Raw genomic sequence first — 6,123 nt, 5'->3', positions numbered from 1 at the left:
TGTTGGACGGAAAGCATTCCCTGAACAACCGACGGAGCCACACTGCTTCGCGCGCTGCGTACGACATAGCTACAAACTCTGCTTCCAGGGTCGACTGGGCGGTAGCCTCCTGCTTTTTACTTCTCCAGCTGATGGATCCGCCAGCAAACTTGAATGCGAATCCACTAACGCTGCGCCGTGTCTCCTTGTCAGCAGCAAAATCTGAGTCGGTGTACCCGTGTAGCCCGGCCTTGTTGTTCAGGCTGAACCGGATGCCGAGGGTTTTTGTCCCCGAAAGATAGCGCAAGACGCGCTTTGCTGCTTCCCAGTGTTGAGAAGAAGGTCTCTCCAGGAACCTTGAGAGAAGACTTGTGGAGAACGCGATGTCGGGACGTGTGGTGTTCGCCAAGTACAGTAGCGAGCCAACAAGTTGGCGATATGGCTTTTGGTCCATGCCCTCGCTGTAAGAATCCTGTTTGCGTTGTGCTGTATTCAGCACTGTACCGGGAGCAAGGGGGTTAGATACACTCCTGCAAGTCGTCATGTTGAAAGTTTCAAGCATGTGTGTAATCATAGCTGCACTGTGGATATGGGTCTCCCCCTTTTCGCTGTATCGGTCAATGACGATACCGAGAAACTTAGTGACTTTCTTTTCTATGCGAATTGCGAAGCGGTTGCCAATAATCTCAGCTACTTCTCTCAAAACTTCCATGCTCCGTCCGGCGAGTAGCATATCGTCAACGTAGACGAGGATGAACACTTTGTCTCCTTTGAGCACCAGCTGGTACAGGCTCTTGTCTGCATCCGACTGAACACATCCAATTGACTTCAAAAAGGTATCACAAAGCATGTGCCATGCTCTCGAGGCTTGCTTCAAACCATAGATGGCTCGAAAAAGACGGTAGACAAAATCTGGATGATCTGGGTTACAGTAGCCAACAGGTTGTTCCATATAGATCTCCTCCTTCAGTTCCCCGTTCAAGAAAGCCGCCTTGACATCCAGCTGCAGCAGCTCGAGCTGCTCTTGGGTTGCCATTGCGAGGACGAATCGTACCGTACTGTACTTCGCAACTGGGGAGAACACTTCATCGTAATCGATCCCATAGCGCTGCGTGAATCCTTTCGCGACTAGTCGAGCACGCTGCCGAGTAACACGTTGCTGAGCATCAGTCTTATTGAGGTAAACCCACTTAGACCTTACTGCTTTCTTCCCAGGGGGTAGCGGTACAAGTTTCCATGTGTTCTTATTTAGCTGCGAGATTTCCTCATCCATTGCTGCTTTCCATTTCTCACTTTCGGAGCAATCCACCGCCTGCTTGTATGTAAGCGGGACATGGGGATCTTCATTGCCCATGTGATGTACGAGAGCAAGAACCATGGCGGAGTCTTCCGGCGAGTACTTGCGTGGGGTTCGTACTGTACGGCTGGAGCGGCGCAAAGTTGGGACGTAGGTCAGGTCCATTGTGGACTCATGCGGTACTGTATCGGTAGTCGTAGGTGTTGGTACTGGGTTTAATACAGGTGGTATAAGCTGTGGTTTGTCCGAGTCAAGCATCTCCTCAATGTCACAATGTTGCTCCGCAGGACCTACGTCCGCAGCTGGGGGTACAGTAGATTTGGTTTCATCGAATTGCACATCTCTGGAGATGACTACTGCATGTAGTTGCGGTAGAAATATGCGGTACCCATTTCCACATCCAACGCCGACACAGTATCCACTGTCTGCTCGAGGTTCAAACTTTCCTCGTCGCTTTGCCTTGGGGATGTGGGCATATGCCTTGCTTCCAAACTTCCGAATGTGTGCGAGGTGAGGCTTCTGGCCAGTGACACACTCGAAGGGTGTCATGTCCTGGCAGTGCCCGGCAGATGTAAACATGCGATTTCGAAGGTAGTTTGAGAAGTTTACGGCTTCTGCCCACATCCGATTTTTGTGAGGAAGGTCTTCTGCAGCCACCATCATTGTGCGAGACATGTCGAGAAGGGTCCTGTTTAGTCGCTCGGCTTTGCCGTTAGACTCCGGCGAGTACGGGGCAGTGAATTCCTGCGTAATGCCTCGATTGGACAACCATTGCTTTAGGTTTCTAGACATGAATTCAGTTCCGTTATCAGACCGTACCCTCCTAACCAATGACGTGCGCCAGCTCCCAGTTTTCAGCTTCTCCAGTTCCATTATCATTGACTTCAGTGCTGCTCCTGCTTCTGTCTTAGATTTGAGAAATCTTATTAGCGAGAAAGCAGATGCGTCGTCGTAGAGGGGCATAAAGTAGCGGCACCCGCCAAGCGAAGAAGTCCTGAAGGGACCTACCAGGTCCGTGTGCACGAGATCGAGCGGCTTTGTGGTCTTGCGGGACTCTTCACGCAATGGTCGAGGGGCTCTGGTCGACTTTGAAACTCTACAGGACTCACAGCTCAACAAGTCCTTCACGTCCTGTAGCTGAACTCCACGTACGAGGGAAAGGGACTTCTTCATTGTCGACTCACTGGCATGACCGAGTCTTTCGTGCCACTGCTCTTGTGAGACTGCCAACACAGCGTCGGAGGATTTTGCAGTCGGTTTCAGTACCGCTTCATACAGTCCAGCAGAAGTGCTTTCAATTCCGTGCAGATACTCCACTTTGCCGTCTCTCGTAGTGACTTGACACATACCATCTCCATTACTGTCCGAGTCGAACGTGGTTTTGAGCTTAGCCTTCCTCATCCTGCTAACAGAGATGAGGTTACATACCAGCGTTGGGACACACAACACATCAGTAAAACGTACTGTGGTCGTAGTACCACTTACTGTGGTCGTACATAAAACTGATCCCGTACCAATGACCTCCGCGGGATTTCCAGTACCGACGGACACGCAGTGCTTTTGAGTTGATTTCTCGAGTGTCTCAAATAGTGCAGTGTCGTTGCACATGTGTGCGGAGGCCCCGGAGTCGATGTACCACTTCTCACGTAGCGTCCCAGACAGATTAGTCTTGGTATGGTCTTTAGTAGTTGCCAGCGAGATGTCCACATAGGCGCTGTCGCTGTCACCTGGTCGTTTCTGATGGTAGCTCTTCCTGCGGGGCGTCTGATTCCGCGGTTGACCGCGGTTCCGGCGTCTGTCAATGCGCTTCTTCGCCAGTTGGGGCCTGTAGCTCGGGCTATTAGGATTGAAGAAGCAATCCTGTTTGCTGTGTCCGATCTTCCTGCAGAATTCGCAAGTCCCTTCCCTGGTGGTTAGCGCGGTAGTGGAGGTACCAGCGCCGGAGAGGGATTCCACTTCATGTTCAACTTCACATGCAACCAGATAGGCCAAAGCATCATGATAACATTTTGCAGTAGCCTTAATCACGCCTGCAGGAATGGCGAAGTGCTCATCAAGTCCCCTTAGCAGTGCTCGCTTCTTCTCTGATTCGGTTAGAGAGTGACCAATAGCTGCTAGCTTGTTCTCGAACTCGTTGAGTCGGTTCGAGAATTGAAGCACCTTCTCACCAGATTCCATGCGAGCATTCTGATACTGGCTTAGATAGGCATCCACACGAGCCTCAGAGACAGTAGAGAACATAGTACGAAGTGTTGTCCATACTTTGTTCGCATCACGGAGCGTGATAACTGAAGCACTGATAGAGTCATCGATGGTTAGAACGATGGTCGTGAGCGCGAGGTCCTTCCTCCTCTCATACTTCGCAAGATCTCCTTCTTCAGTTGGTGGGCGTTCGGTCCCAGCTACGATGTTCCAAAGCCCCTTTGCGCGAAGTATGAACTCCATTTTGTGCGCCCAGAGGTAGTAGTTCTCTGAAGTGAGTGATGCGATGCGATAGCTTGACGTGTCGACGGTGCCTTCTCTGATGGAGTCCATGATTCCTTCTGTTCTCGACGGGTATCGGAGCGATGCTCCACAATAGCCCGGAGGGTTCTAACACAGGTCTGATGTAGCCCGATGAACTCAAGCGCCGAGCGGTACAGTAAAAGTTGTGATTTCGGGTCCTGGTGTCGTGACAGATTCACAGGTGCGCAATTGGCGTCCTGGGCGGCATAACCTGATAAAACTCACGGAAGATGTCGTCGTGGTTTACTCGTTTTTGTGTTCTGTAGTTTTTATGCTGTCGTTGCTCGGATCTTTGTGCTTAAGTTCACAGGTTTCTCGCAGCCCTACATTACGTGCTATGTGACAAGAGTACCCGTAATTGGTCTAATACTTGCCGTATTACAGTAATACCATCCGTATGGCTACGAGGCGACTAACCCGCTATCGGGTGCAGCACATGTTAGCTCTCTGGGGATCCGGCGTGGACGCAAATGCTCGCGCGTGCGTGGACCACCGAATTTCGGGGACCTTGATTTCGAGTCCGTATTCAATGGTTCTATTTTTTGGGTCCGATTTCAGAACCCACAAATTGCCCATCGGTCCATTACAGTACCAACCCTGTGGCGGATCAAGGTTGATACTGGTGCCGAATTCAACAGAATAGAATTTTCTTTCTGGTCGTGTTTAGATATGTGTAGAAAAGAACCATTTTAAATCACCTTAAAACCGCATGTAAAATAACATGGAAACAAGAACTGCCAGTATAAAGGACGAAGAGGAACTAAATCTTCATTCAATTCTTAATCTTCCTGCGTATTCAAAGCTGCTATCCTGGCGTTCTGCAGGAGGTTATCGCCGAAAACAAGTACGTGAAGGGTGTTCAAGATAGCCTTTTAAATGTTTATTTTAATTTGTATATTTTTGCAAAAAAGAGCTGTGCTCATATGCGGCCAGCCCCGGTCGGATAGACACTAGCTGACTACGGCGGTCTGTGTTCCCGAAAGCATATCGCCGCACCATCCTTCCCCTGCCATGCCAGTCGTGCGTCCAATGCACGGCTCTGTGTTGCACCGAGCGAGTAACTGGGACATGTGCTCCGCACACCCGCACGTGACTTCGGCAAACAGCCAATCAAGGAGCAGGATGGGGCGTCTACTGTACCAAAAATTCTCTACAGTATACTGTACTGTTGCGGCCAATCCAAGCCCCATACCTCACCGATCGAGAGCGCCGCAAAGTCTGATGTTGGTCTTCAAGTTTACCTCCAAGTTGCCTCTTGCTTCCTCGATGCCGCCTCTATCTACGCACTGCTTCTATCTTATACCCTTGATAAATTGGGAGCGAGGTCTAGCTGGCCCCCTGTCGCGCAGTTGTAGGCACGGGGAGCCGCCAGTCGAGACGGCTGCCGTTTGTGCGCCCACTGTCGACCTCATCCTTCTGCGATCGGCGCGATTCGCCTGCCCGTTGCCGTCGTCACCGTCCTCCCCACGCCTTCACCTCTCCTCCAGCCGCCCGACCGACGCCTTCCGCTCACCTCGAACGGCCTCGCTTCGCCCGTGCGCCCCGCTTGTCTCGCTCGAGCCGTCCTCCTGATCCCCCACCCAACCTCCCCGACACTGGCTACGTCTCACTTGAACCACCAGACATCCCTGGATCCAACGTTCCCCCGGTCCCGTAACCACCTACGCCCGCCACTGTCGGGCGGTGCCGCGCATCCAAAGTGTGCGCGCACACTTTGGATGATCCAGTCTTGGGATCTGGGCGCCGGTCCGCGCAATTGCCACGTGTAGCGTAGAAATCATATCCAAGGCGCAACAGTACTGTACTGTTAGGAATGCTGTAAGCCCAGCGCCCAAGGATGCACGCTGCGCAGGAAAGGGCGCGCGCGGGACTTGCGCTTGGAGGACAGGGCGAAGCGAAGCGCGCGGCATTGCGTTTGGACGAGGGCGTGCGCGAGCGGGTGGAGCGCGAACCGCAAGCGGAGGACCGCAGGCGCAGGAGCGGGCCAGAGGGAAGGCGGGCAAGGAGATCGTGAACCGCAAGCGGAGGACTGGGCGCAGGAATGGGCCAAGAGAAGACTGGCGGGCTACGTGCGGGGGTTGCGATCGAGGGTAGTGGTAGTTTATAGCGAGCAGCGGGGAGTAAGGTTACATAAGCGGTAGTTGGGGGCGTAGAAAAAGGAGGAGGCAGGCATCGAGTGGATTTCTCGACAAGGAGCTCAAGTGGACTCTTGAGTTCTTGACGCCTGGCCTCCCGCCGAAAGGAGGTAAAAGATTTTCTCGGCAATCACTGTGTCTCAGGACGAGCCACAACAGTACTGTACTGCAATGATCGTTTCCAAAGGCGCGTGCTGTAAGGCGAAT

The sequence above is a fragment of the Chondrus crispus genome, genomic scaffold (assembly GCF_000350225.1).
Source record: "Chondrus crispus Stackhouse genomic scaffold, scaffold_131, whole genome shotgun sequence".
Lineage (NCBI taxonomy): Eukaryota > Rhodophyta > Florideophyceae > Gigartinales > Gigartinaceae > Chondrus > Chondrus crispus.
This window is presented reverse-complemented; position numbering follows the sequence as displayed.